Here is a 15549-nt window from a genome sequence, read left to right on the forward strand (position 1 = left end):
GTAGAGGGGTGTCAGGTAAGGGAATCATGGGTATGCAATCATGGCCCTAAGTGTGCAGGTGTTGGTTGGCAGCGATGTATTAGGCCTGCCCCGTGGAAGTAATTAATATTCCTATGTGGGTATAGCAGACGGCCATACCTCCCAACCCTTAAGAGCACATCTACTGGATAGTCCGTAAACCACTGGGGGAACACAGAGTGACTGTATCAGTGAACTGTACCCGATTATCATGGACGTCTGTGATTACAAATCAGAATCTAACACAGTCCCAATTAAACCCTTCCAGAACTAGTGATATTAGGTGGACAGTCGGTGGAGTCTAACCAAGTGTAAGAAGCTGTAACCAGAGGTCAGCAGTGCTTAACACCACGCAAACCCACGCACAACCTCTCCCAACTGCTTCAATTTGCCTTACTCACTCCGTATCCAATGGGCTTGTTCTGGCTTCAAACAAATAACTAGCCTTTGCAAGTGTTGGTAGCAACACCCTGCACACACAGCTAATATGAATTACCAATACACCATGGAAAATATACAGACAATAGACAGTACCACACACATACCATACAGCACAGTCATCCAACAGTATAACAATGTACCGGCAGATATGTCTGGACCACTGGTGTTTGCAGACCTGGCCATCTTGTGTTTACGTTTGTGAGCATGCCCAGTATGACCATTCCGCATGTTGTCGACTGACATTGCCGTCATACCTTCATGTGTTTGGGCATGCCCAGTATGGTCAACTGTATCGCATGTGTTACATGTCCAGGTAGTCAGTACTGTGGTGCCAACCTCTGCGTTGTACACTGACAGGTAGCATGCTGTGTCTGCAGGGTATCCATTGGTCATGTGGCATTGACTGTTGCTACATTTTTGCACAGAGTGGGGTACATCCGACTGTATCCACATTCCTACACAGCACCGGGGGGGGGGGCGGACCTGACTGTTACATGTGTATGTTGGAAGGGGGGCACAGCTGACACTTGTACACTTTTGCTACTACTGCACTGGTATGTCAGGTACTCCATTTCAGTGTGTAGACCTACCTATTGTGCTGGCTAGAGGCATACCAGTGTACTCCAGATCTTAGCTTTAATTATCAACATATTAGTTTCAGACATCCTAGCCATCACAAACCACATCCAACTACCTGGCCTGCTGTAGTCTGTCTGTGTGGGGTGTGGGAGGGGGTCATCCATTGGGCATATTCAAAGGCCATAGTTCAGCATTTGTCTGTGTTAGTCTACACCTGTCCAGCTGGTTGAGACTTGTGTGGGCTGTATGGACACACATGATGCTCAGCCCATTACCAGCAGCGGGTTATGACACCTTGTGTACTACTGGCTACTATGGTGACCCCGGTATGTGCTACAGATGTCATGGTGCCACTATAAACATCTACTGTCTGCTGCCTTAACATTCGGCCACCAAATTCTCTTGCATGCTCACATCCATACCATAGCTACAGGTAAGAACACATTCTAATACAACTGCCAATTGGTAGGTTGATTGACTTACCTTGAGGGTGTGCCAGACATGAGGATGGTGCTGGAGGTCTGCCTATGTCAGATGCAGACAGTGCACTGCCTATACATGGCTGAGCACAGGTAGTGTCATGTTTGGCATCCCTTTTACTGTCTGTGCGAGTCAGAGGGGGGTGACATTCCCTGGGTACCTACTGTGTCAGTGCATATGCAATGCATTGCCTCTTTGCCAAGGCCAGGTCTACTGGGCACGCCTCCTTCTGCCTACTCGGTTCGGCTCAGGTTGTTCCTCCTCCAAGTCACTCTGTGCCTGTACAGGCCTTGGCATTAGTGGGGAGCTGTGTGGCCCTGCCCCATGCTGTTCCTGCTACGGCTGTTTCTGCAGGATCATATTGTGTAGCATAGCACATACCATAACAATTTGGGTGCATGTAGCTGGTGAATACCGCAAGGCTCCACCGGATGTGTCCAGACACCAGAACCCTGAGATGAGTATCCCAAACACATGCTCTATTATATGTCTGGCCTGTGCATGTGCCTCATTATGGTGTAGTTTTTCAGGTGTGTGTGCATTTCTGATGGGTGTCATCAGCCACGGTTCCAGTGGGTACCCAGCATCCCCACTAAGTGACCGTATGGGATGTCCATATTGGCAAAGCTGTGGTACAGCTGCGTCAGATGCCATATATCAGAATCGTCATAGCTTCCAGGGCAGCCAGCAGACACATTCAGTATAATGCCCTGGGCATCGCATATGACCTGACAGTTGATGGAGGGGATGCCCCTGCGGTCAATGTAGGCCATACCCTGCCCACCGGGTGGTGCTTTGATGTGTACATGTGTGCAGGCTATAGCAGCCACTACCCCAGGGTAGTCTGCCATTTGGTGGAAGAGACACATATTGCTGGTCAACACCTCACGTGTGTTGAAGAAATGTATGTGCTCACTGGCATGTGGTAACATGGCATCCAGGAACTGATGGAATACTCTGGATGCAGATGCCTGTGAGATCCCCATGATATCCCCAGTTGTGCTTTGGGAGGTACCTGTGGCTAGTATACCTAGGCCTACACATACCTTGGTATCCACTGGGATGGGTTCCCCTCGGCCTGTTCGATGTGTCAGGTGTGGCCGGCACAGCTCAACAATCTGCTGTAGGAGGTCTCTGTCCACCCCATAGTGCTCCACTATCTCCAGCTCATGTAGCCACTGGTAGGTTACCCTGGGTCTGTACAGTCTTCTCTGTCTCCTCACTGAGGGTTGTTCGGCAGCATTCACATCCTCACCACTCTCAGCCTCCTGCACATGTTGGTCTATGTTGTCTGCTGCAGCCCTTCTCATTTCATTGGATTGTTTTGTAAAATTTCCCCGCATGTATACACCGGTGGTGTAGAGTGTGGAAAAACCCGAGGGTATGGTGCTTGCTCACTTTATCGTAGTGTTCTGGGCCGGGCTGGGCCTGTAATCTTCTGATTGTGATAATTATCACCTGTTTGCCCAGCTTGTTCACCTTGACTACTCTCCTACTGCTGTTGTCCCTCCCAATTGCAGTAGGCAGGTATAGACACACCCCTAGCTTAGGCATGCTAAGCCAGGAGCAATCCCGAGACACAGGGCTCCAATGTACGTACAGTATGCCTGACACCACCCCATGCTTTCACCTATATTCGAGTCCTGCACCTGGCTATCTCTACACATACACTCTTGGGATCTGCATCACACCCTGGGGATAAACAGGATTCACTAATTTCCACCTCATTTGCATAGTATTGTCTTCTAATGCATAGTTACATGACCCATACTTAGCCTCCCCAAAAATAACCACTGCTTATTGTCGCACAGACCCGCACACAACTGGTTAAAAGTGCCTTACTATCACCGTATTCGATGTCCCTTGTTCTTCCCAGCAACAAAACAACTGGTCTCTGCATGGCTCAAACCCGGGACGCTGCACACCACAGGCGATGTGCTTTACCACTAAGCCATGGCAGATATACATACATCTGAGGTTATCATGTACAGATCATCCAGCACAGGCATTCAACAGTATAGGACATGTATTCCATCATGTAGATTTGTGTGTGCTAATGTCCACACATATATACATATATATATATATATATATATATATATATATATATATATATATATATACACACACACACACACACACACACACACACACACACACACACACACACATATACATATACATACGTAGATATATAATATATATCTCAACAGCGGACCACGTGACACCAAAGCATGAAAAGGAAACCACATGCACCTCCTGCATTATGTACTGGCGTTAATATCAAGGCAAGTGTGTTTCTGTGCATCACAGGGGTTCAGACTGTATTAGGGCTGCTGACATTACTCACCAGACCTATTTCCGAATGTATGTGTATGTCTTGCCAACCCAGTCTCTTGGCCGATTGTGACATTTATGGCCACTCTATAGGAAAACGACAAAACATACTCCTCAACACAGCCAGTAGTTAGCCACTCACAGACACCACGACATAGGATATGACTACCAAACACACACACACTTGTCATGCCTTGGCATAGAACACCTACCTGTCTATTCTATCACACTTCAGCATTATGCAGTTACTGAACACGCGACCGAGATTACTGGGACACAACACTCCCAGAGGTGTACTTCTAGGTGGGTGACATCATCAGCAATGGAAAAGTCGGCGATAGGGATTGTATGGATTGTGAGCAGTCTCAAAGCATTATTTTGTCCCCAGGCAGAGACGCACACAGTTGGCATGGCTGGGAATAGAACACAGACCTAACTGCCTAATCACACTACAGCATTACGTAGTTACAGAACACACTACCAAGATTACTAGGACACAACACTCTCAGAGGTGTACTTCTAGGTGGGTGACATCATCAGCAATGGAAAAGTTGGCGATAGGGATTGTATGGAGTGTGAGCAGTCTAACAGCATTATTCTGTCCCCAGGCAGACAGAGACACACAAACACGCACACAGTTGGTATGGCTGGGATTAGAACACATACCTAACTACCTAATCACACTATAGCATTACACAGTTACAGAACGCGCTATTGAGATTACTGGGGCAGAGCACTCCTAGAGGTGTACTTCTAGGTGGGTGACATCATCAGCAATGGAAAAGTCAGCGATAGGGATTGTATGGAGTGTGATCAGTCTAAAAGCATTATTCTGTCCCCAGGCAGATAGAGACACACACACAGATGGCATGGCTGGGATTAGAACACAGACCTAACTACCTTATCACACTACAGCTTTACAGAGTTACAGAACACACGACTGAAATTACTGGGACACAGCACTCTCAGAAGTGTACTTCTAGATGGGTGATATCATTAGCATTGGCAAAGACGGCGATAGGGATTGTATGGAGTGTGAGCAGTCTAAAAGCATATTTTTGTCCCCAGGCAGACAGAGACAAACACACGCCAGTGGTGGGATCAGGACAACTGCCTATCTATGAACCATTATTACAATACTACATAGATACAAGGTGCGCCACAGGCACTGCACCTTTCAAGACTGTCAATATGACCTTCTAGGAATGCGGACATCGACATGGATGCTGGCAGTTATGATGTACATACCTGAGACCCTGTGTGTTCAATGTAGGAATCCATCTTGATATGGGGTATGGCCATCTCTTGACTGGACGACTACTATTGCTATACAGGGTTACAATGGCCATGCCCATACACATAGAGGCACATAACCAACACAAGGTGTCACTGGGCATGCTCACACACTTAGTAGTACACGGCCGTTTGGAATGCACTATGTGTCCATTTACATAACATTATACTGGGCATGCTCACACACTTAGTAGCACAGGGCTGTTTTGTATGCACTCTGATTCTAAACATGGAAGGGCACAGTGGCCATGCTATTACAGTTAGACATGAACAACACATTGTAATGGACTCTGGTGTCGATAGTTGTCATTATTTGCAGGAACTCTGCACTATATATATCTGACACCAGTCTTCTACACAACGTCTGCTGCTGTCCGTCACCTTAGATGTACCAATCTAAACCTGGCACACTACTACCACCCGTGGTGATGTCCTGCCAGGAGTGGCTACTTCACACATATAGTGCCATTCATAGACGAATGTCCTGAGACCAGGTTAACACCATGACACCTAGAGGACAACTGCATTGTATGTGTATGTTAAACAGTGCTAGATGTGTAGCGTTCATAATCACAGCTGCCCAATGTAGATCCAACAATGGGGAATACTGACATCTGTGCAGTGAGGAACACCTTGCTGAAGGCTCAGTTGTGCACAATAGCACTACCACCATATACCTCGGATACAGACATGTGGGCCATAACACTGGTATGGACCGCTCCAGGTGGTGGTGTCCCTACATACATGAAGGCCACTCACATGTACTGACCAGTACACCCTGAAAAGGCATCACAGATGTGTCAGGTGCAGATCACAGTGTCAAAAGCCGCATTCTAGGATGTAGCCCTCAGACATCACCATGTCTTTGGACCAGCAACATGCATCCATACATGTGGTAGAACGGTTCTACCTGACTTCGTCGACAGCGCAGAAGACCGACAGCGGAATTCGGAGCTCCAGAAGATCGAAAACGAAGAAGACCGAATCGCGAGTGGCAGAACATCGACAATGCAGAAGACCCACGACGGATGACAACACCAACGCCGAGGATGCCGACATGGGAAAGGCTGTGTGATGCGGTAGTGACGGACGTTAGTGCGAGGCAGGTAAGTGTGGAGATTGACGGTCTGTGGGGATAGGGTGGGTTAAGTGAGTTAGGTTAGGGAGCGATAGGGTGGGTTAAGTTAGGTTAGAGTTGTTAGGGGAGATAGGGTGGGTTAAGTGAGTTAAGGGACAGGGGTGGGTTAAGTGAGTTAGGGGAGGAGTTAGTGGGTTAGGGTAGCCGGTAGGTTAGTGACGGACCTTAGGGTTAGGAAGGTTTAGTGGGCTTGTAAGGATTTTGGTGTGCTTGTGTTGTGTGTGTGGTTTGTGGAATGGGGATGTGTTTTGTTTTTAATAATTGTTATTGTGGTGTGTGCAGTGTATGGGGTTTCGTGTTTGTGTACCGTCGTTTATTTCGGTTATGTGTGGTTTCGTGTTTATGGACTGTCGAATATGTGGTGTCGGTGATGTGGTTGTCGGTGTTGTGTGGTTTCGGCTATGTCAGGTAGAACCGGTAGAACATATATTAGTACAACACCATATGACCCATGACCAGTGGACTGTACCTAGCTCTACCCATGTACACAGTTGCATCATGTATTATGCAATGCAATGATACCACAGTTTGTAACCAGGTTGGCTGTACACATAACAGGGGCCCTGGGTCATATACAGCAGTAACAGATGACTGTTGCTGTACACCAGTAAACACCCTCATGTTTGGATATGACATAAATGTACCTGTCATGGATATGTACATGCCACACACACGCACACAACACATATATAGATAGCATAGCTGTTGCTGTCCTTCGTGCAGACAGGTGGCTACAGCAATTACACACATGCACATGGAAGGTAGATCCATGGCTGTTGAATGCTAACAGTACATAAGGTGTGATATCAATGTTGGCTGAGTTAACATTCCCTCTGTACTGTTTACCCATGAGAACTATCATATCATACAACAGTCCAAGTGTCATGTATGTCATCACACATGTTCACCAATTACAATGCTTACAAACATGGCCAAATGACAGGAATGTAGGACCTACACACATGTACATGTAGTGGTGTGCGTTCAGCTACCATGCGTGTGCAGTAGCTGATGTTTGCAGGTGACGTGTGTCTTACTACAGCATGCAGTTGCAATGCAGCCCAATCATTGCCAACTGTATATGGTGATATACTGACAGTACGGTAAGATGTACATCAGGTATGGATGGATGTGTGGACATAACTAAGTGGTGGGCCATCTTTGCAGATGGATGTTTGCTGAAGACAGCTCACAGGTGTGTCACAAGCCATCCTACAATAACATGTGCAAACACTAAGCTATATTTCTGTTAATTGTAGGGGAACACATACAACCTACACAGCGGTCAGGGTGTCACTGACTGTAAACCTCTTGACACCTCTAACACTTAAGACCTGTGTGCATATATCAGCAAAATTGCCAAAGGTAGCATTGGTACACATTGTAATGCAGGCAGCTGCATGTCTGTCATACATATCATAAAATAGCAGGTGTTTGATTCACAGTACTGCCATGTGCATTTGCTTATGTGTCCATATATGCCAAATATGGTGGAGGATACTATCCAATTGTTACTCACACTCCTGTACACTGTTGTAGAGATCTGTACATACTGCATTGTAGAAAGCAAGACATAGGCAGGGGTGGGGTGTGTATCACACACATGTGAGCTATCTGTGTGTGCATGACATAGGTGCATTCAATTGTGGACTCCACAGCGTGTGTGTGTATGTATGTATGGCTGTCTGGTCCATGGAGTGAAGATGTATGTTACCATAGTGAACAGATAGGACCTCTAACCCCTCCAGGTGATGCAATCTACTACCCTGTTGATGCCTTCGATCTTAGGCATTACTGACTACCTGTACATGTTTATTCTCTGTGCCGCGTCATGTGGGTGCACAGTGTTGTAATGGTGATTACCACATAGGCAGGGGTACTCACCTCAACACTATCAAGTGTGTGTGTGTGTTACAGTGTCGTTGACCCCGTGAGTGTGGGCGTGTTACTGTGTGTCTGAATACGTGTGCGAATACCTGTGTGTGTGTGTGTGTGTGTGTGTGTGTGTGTGTGTGTGTGTGTGTAGTTGTGTGTTCTCATCCTGTAATGTGAATGTGTATTACTGCTACACAGTGAGGCCTCAAGCTATCAACTGGCCTCTACCCTTGTCATCAGCTAGACTGCTATGTAAATTCCCCACTCCATGTAACTGTACCTGTGATGTCACCCGGTATGGATGTCAGATCTCTAGCCACTGTAGCTTAGTACACAGCTCCCATGCTCCTGGATAAGTAGATGTGTAGACATCTTTGGAATGTCAACCTTTCTAACAGTGAGGTTGAAGCTATGAATAGCATGCTGGTATGGTCATACATACCTGCAAGTAGTCCACATTTACACATGGGAAACTGCAAACACTGGCACTCAATGGCACATGCAATTAGACCTAAAGGAGGGAAGCAGGACATCATGACCAAGATGCTGTTACTGTTGTTACCAAGACACATACTGTGAACAGAAAACAATGCATTCTAAACCTGTACTAAATGGTATGTCTGCTGCGTGTCAACAGGACACAACAATTGTAATCTACACTTATCTCCCTAGTCTGTTCACCTTGTGCATCAGACCATATGAGCATGTCCCTGCACCGAAGGTGTGGATGACAGGGATGCGGCACAGGCATCATGATATGCACAGGGTGATAATGTTTGCCAGGGGCCTAGGCTGCACCAGTGGATGACATCATGTGTGTGGGTTAGGGCCAGTGATCTAATTGGCCATGTGTGGTTGTTATGCATGTGAGTGTTGCGGTGCCCTACAGATGTTTCTGGTGTGTGCGTGTATGTGTGCACACAGTTCTGCCATGTGTCTGGCCTACACAGGGTATTATTGACAGCTCCAGACTATACAGACCAGGTTTTATAGCTCACTGTGTCCGGCCACAGCCACATGACCTGTGCCTGCCAGGGGTTGCATGGGCACTACCAGGCAGAGGTGCAGATTGGGTACTGTCCAATCACACATGTCCACTGGAACCTTGTCCCCATTGGGACCATCCAGGGCCACTTGCACATGGCCTGCTGTGTCCTGGTGTGGACAGCGCAGCACCAGCTGCACTGCTGCTGCTACCGCCACTATGGGAGCGAGCATGTGAGGTAGCTCATTCACGTAGACCTGCACCAGGTGACGTAGCTGGCCTACGTCCACGTGCCCTATGCCTCACTCCTACCAGATGTTCCAGCACAGACAGCTCATGCTCGCGGATTGTCATGCCACTGTCAAGGATTTCAACCATGTCACCCAATCGTCTGTCCAAAACCTCAGCAATCTGCTGTTGAGCATTTGCCAATGCCTGGATGTTGTCATTTAAAAAACAGATAGCAGCCCTCTGAAGTTTCTGCCCTTCTCTGTTCTGCCATTCAGCACATGCCTGTGCCGCCATTACAGCCTGAAACATGCATCTGGTGACATCAGCTGCTGCGCTCTGTCCTGCAGGGGCATGTCGGCCAGAGGTCCTCCTATGAGCAGCACTGGCCACATGCCTGTGTGGCCCATCTCCAGTCATTTGCCTGACACCATGGTGTGAATACAAACCTTCAGTAGCCACCACACTTTCCTGTTCCAAGCTACCACATGCCAACTGTCCTTCGTCTATGGCCACTGGTGATGGGGTATGTGTTGCCATGAGAACTGTGTGCGGGGATGAGGGGGATATAGGTGGAATGACAACCAATGGCACAGATTCAGCCCCTGAGAACCCTGCCTGTGCCTCAAGCATATGTTCATCATCACTGCTAGAGTCTGAGGGGACACAAACATCAGATGGACTGCAGGAGGGTAACGCACCTACATCACCTGTAAAGGCAAACAAAGACTCTACATTACAATACAGACACACACAAACACAGACACACACACACACACACACACACACACACACACACACACACACACACACACACACACACACATACATCATGCATGTGATTTGACAGAAGGCATGCAACATGCATGTGATATAGCAGAAGGCATGCAGCTCAGACAATAATAGTGGTAGTTATCATACATCCCTGGGTTGCACACAACAGCATGCATGTGTCATAGCAGAAGCCATGCATTTCACACAATCATGGTAGTAAGCATGCATCCCTGAGCTACACCATGTGGACCAGCACAGGTTAACAGTACACATGGCTGATGTGTGGCATATGACCTTGACATTAATATGTAGTATGACATGTAATCTGCTGACGTGTGCATTGACATGCATACATGTTTATCACAATGGTGTCCTGTCACATATACAGTGGGGTAATGGTGTCACATTACAGTGTTGTCTGTCTGCCCTACAGATAAAATGCACATTTAACAGATGTGCATGACCATTGCAGGGTATTATGAGGCATCTATATTGCTATACAGTGTGAAGTACAGACACAGTGCCATTGCATGGAATCATGAGGTGTCTCTATTGCTATACAGTGTGAATTACAGACACAGTGCATAGCCATGACTGTGTGCATACACAATACATATATACTGTGGATTGTGTCCCACGTCGCTGAGGTGTATACACACTAAACCATGATGTGGAATGTGTGACATAGGTCACCGAAGGCCATACGGATGACACCCCTGCACATCTGCAAACATATTTTAACTGCCTGTCAACCATGTCCACACATGTCAGACTTGTCAATACACTATGGCTCACATGACATTTGTGTACAACCCACCCAAGGTGCACGGCTGACAGTGATGTCCAACAGCAGCAAGGGAAATGTACTGTATCTGTGGCCTTATGTGGTTGTCTGTGTATGTATGTGGATGCTGTACAGGTGACTACTGTCATGCTGTGACACAGTCATGGTGTTCAACACATCTTATGTGGTCGAATGATGTTATGCCTCCACAAGCTGTGCACAGGCCTGTAGGATGTCCAGTCTTCCACATCTGCACTATGACCATTCAACAAAGGCTATAGTTGGACCATGTGTAGCCAATGTACAGCAGGGTGTATACACAAACACATCACATCTACTGTGTGTTGCTACATGCTCTGGCCATCCTCCATGGCCATGTGTAAACATGTGTTGGCCAAATGGTTGTGATGGCCATCTATCTCACATGTCTGTGTTGTCCCATATGACATACACCCATAGATGTCATATACTCCACTGTCCACAGGGTTATGAAGACAAAGGGTTATATGTTTGGTATGTGGGGTATGTTTTATGGGATAGTGAGACAATGTGGCAGCCGGCCCACTACATGTCATGGACATGTCAGATGGCACCTCACAATGTGTGCAGTCATAGCAGGGGCACAATCCACAATGGTGAATCCTGTGGGCTGCCCATACTCCAGCTCACTGTGTAGTACTGTTTGTGTACCCCACATGTGTAGTTCTGATGTGTAGTACATGTTCCTACATTGAACAACACCTCAACCGTTGTATGATCAGCTGTCCACACATCTAGCAATGACAGGTTTCTGAGGTTTCATGTCGGTGTTTCACTTAGTTTGTAAGTATTGCACATGGGTAGCCATTGTGATGGATTGCAGATGTGACCTGTATATTGTGACTGGACCATACATTATGTGTACATGTGTCAACTGGCCACATGGTGAATAGATCTGTGCATTAACATGCCTGATACTTATAACTGTCTCACCTGCAATGGCCTGCTGTCTTAGCGGAATGCTAGAGGTACCTATATATATGGGTGACACAGCAGTATGATCATTATCCACGCCTGTATGACAGCTACAGGGTGCAATGTGCATGTTAACACATTCACCAGTACAATAGGATATACTATGGAGTATGCACATGTGTGCATACACAGAGTAGCATACTATAGTATGTGGCATGTGTGTATACATGCCTTGCATATGATGTTACATTACATATTGTACAGTGACACATGTGACTATATGGGATATAATAGTTATATGTGTAGTAGTGACTTACCAGGCAAATCCAGGCTTGGTGGTTGAGAGACACCCACCTCCACAATGTCAGCTAAGGCTTGTGGATGCTGTTCTGCTGGTGTCCCCAGGTTGGCCAGTAGCTCCTCAGTACGTGTGAGTGGGGGGCTGGGTTTGTGGCCCACCACCTGTTGCACTTTGTTCCCTGGTGATTGCATTTGCATGCTGTTTCACACATCTGATCAGGTCTGTGCAGTGTCTGCACACCTGCTGGTATGTGCGGTTATGGCCACCCACATCATTAACCCTCCTGCGAAGTTCCTGCCACAGGTCATCCCGCTGCTGTGCATCCTGTGGCACATGGCTAAACAGGACATCATAGTTGTCTTGGAGGTAAGGTATAAGGGCCTCATCCTCCAAGCGTGTATGGGCTGGGAGCCTTGCTTGCGGCATACCTGGAAGACATAATGATGGAGACAGGTCACAGTATCTCAGAGATTCACAGATATACAGCTGCACATACATGTGTATCACATTTATTACATATAAATAGTTGTCTTTGCAAATCTTCATGACACTGACATCACTGACATGTTTGTGTCACACACATGTGACACCCAATGGGGATTGGATATTATCACCATATATGTGTGTCACCTGATTACATTGCTCATACAACATGTGGATGCTGTCTTGCTGTGGGATGTCTGTTTGCCTGTACTGGTGTTCTTACCTATCAGCACATGCCTGGATGTGCCCACATTAATGCTGTCAACCTTGATGCTGTGTATATGTCACATATAAACACATACACTGCCTTAATGGACATGACCTGTGACACTGCAGACATGCACATGGAAGCCTTTACATGCATGTGTTTTGCCATATACATCTACATGGCACTGTACAGCAGTTCAACATCCTGCCACATATCGCCTGTGTTGCACATGTGTTACACATGGGACACTGGTTAGCCTGACGGTATTTGCTGGGATGGTTATCAACTATAGCATATACGCCCAAGGTCATCTAGTAGTCTGTATGCCCTGGGCCATGTATGAGCCTAGGATGTAAGGTTACCTAGCTGTAGCTGACAGCCGAGTTTCCTGCGCCAGGTGAAGCAGTGCCACATAACTGATCTACACGGTTAGTGATACATCTACCATGCGGTCATCACACCATGTCTGACAGAGGTGAAATGTGCAGCTTTGCTGGACAGGGTTGCATAGTATGGCAGGCGTATGTAACGTGTATGGCACAAGGATCTGTCCAGCATGTAGCGATCCTTGTACTAGGAAGGTGGATGTCCATGACGTATGTATTTGAGATCAGGATATGTACATGTAGCATGTCCAACATCACAGTGTTGGACATATCTTTATGCAGGGTAGGCATCATGCTACATAGTGGAGATGAGGATTGTGAAGGCTGGTGTCGGCCATCCAAACATGGCCAATGCCCCTTAAAGGTGATATGTGATCCGATATTGGTTACTTGAGTGATGAGTATTGCTGTACAATGATCTCAATGTTCATGGATGGCACCCTGGCATGACTAGGGTTGCCTCTTATGACTACTTAATAGGCTTGGTGACATCACTAGCTCAGGGAAGTAAACTGCACAGCAGCATCCCTTACACACAGTGTCCATTATGTTGACCGCTGCCTAGGTGGTAGTTCATGGGTACAGGGTTATTAACCTAGCAGTGACAATGCAATATGCAGCTGTCAGACTGTGCACATATGTCACACACCTCACCCACAAAGCCCCTTCTGTATGTTGTCTGTAACACTGAGTCAGCTATTGCTCCTAGGTCATAGCCGTTCACATACTTACATAGGTAGATGCCTCCCATTTGTCTGTGTGGTATGGGCTACAATGAGGGGGAGTACAATGAATTATCCCTGTTTTACTGTAGCTGCCACTGGTGTGATATGCACATATTACTCAGACACGTTTTGTAGTGTTGGTTCTGTCAACAGTCCACTGGCAGAACACTCCTGTGAAATACAAATGTACATCCAGTATACTGAGTGTAGATGGAACACAGTATGGGTGATGATGTCCTATGACTTGTCACAGGTATGATATGCAGTGTGAAATCATCCGTACTGTCATCTACAGCTGTACTGCTAACAACATATACGTTGATTAAGGTTCATGGACTTTCAGACCAGACTCAGCAGGGTAGTAGTGCAGTACCTCCCATTATGAGTGGTGTCTCCACTTTGTGGGTTGTGATAATTGTTGGTGTGCACCATTCAGTGTTTTTCACAGACTGACATGAAGGTATGTTTTACATGATGTGTATGTGTAGAGCAAACTGTTTTGCCATATGTGTATGATACAACTAGGGATGTGGACAGGTCCCATGCAGCCTGAGTGCACCTTGTACCATCATAGTTATGGTTACAGGGGCTCTGCAGTGTACATGGATATGTGATTCTGTACCTGTTGGGGGGGCAGTGTGTCTATGTTATCCAACACCCTATCTGTATTGCTTATTCATGCTCAGCGCATGTTCAGAACATGTAAGCATTACATGAGCTACTAATTACTATAGCACTCAATCCTCCTCATTACCTACAGGTAAACACTGTTTGTACTTACATTTCCTGCTTGCTTAGAGTAAAACAGCTCTTGTACACACTTTTCTCACTTATCTGGTGGGAAATAGTTAAATATTCAGACATGTCCAAATGTCAATTCCCAGTGTTCTCGCCTGTCTATATGATGATTATGGGCATCATAAGGCAATATAGAAATTGTCTTGTGTACACAGTCAATACTCCCCTCCTAACATACAAGACTACAACCTGTGGGAGATGCACATATCTAGCCATGCTGGAGGTAAAGCTCTCTCCAACCCAGACTGAACCTGACAATCATGTGGGGATGCTAAACGTTTGCACCACACCACACTCATCACATAGTCTCACTAGCTCTCCATCACCACAGGCCACACATAGTAAGACTACAACATTTGCGGAGCCTCTCAATACTACTCTGTCTAGGCAACAGAGAACTCCAAAGCAGAAATGCAGGCGGCCCCCATCCCCCAACACAACACCAATTACTTATAGCCCACAGACTCAATGTGCCCATCAACCACAGCCAATAGGGTGAAATAACGTACCCAACACACTAGTCATAGGTGACTCTATAGGCGGTCACACTGATGTCCCACTCACCAGGCTACACAAGGAGATAGTTACTGTCAGCTGCCTGTCGGGTAATAGGATCTGCAACCTAACCTATGCACTCAGGTCACTCCTCAACAGGTACAATATGACTGTGTCATTCTCCATGTTAGTGTGAATGCCCTGAGATGTACCTTCGATGTACCTTCCTGGACTACATGTAAAGAGACATGGAATAGCTTTCCGATC

This window comes from Protopterus annectens, chromosome 3.part1 (assembly GCF_019279795.1).
Source record: "Protopterus annectens isolate FY-2018-M chromosome 3.part1, PAN1.0, whole genome shotgun sequence".
Classification (NCBI taxonomy): domain Eukaryota; kingdom Metazoa; phylum Chordata; order Ceratodontiformes; family Protopteridae; genus Protopterus; species Protopterus annectens.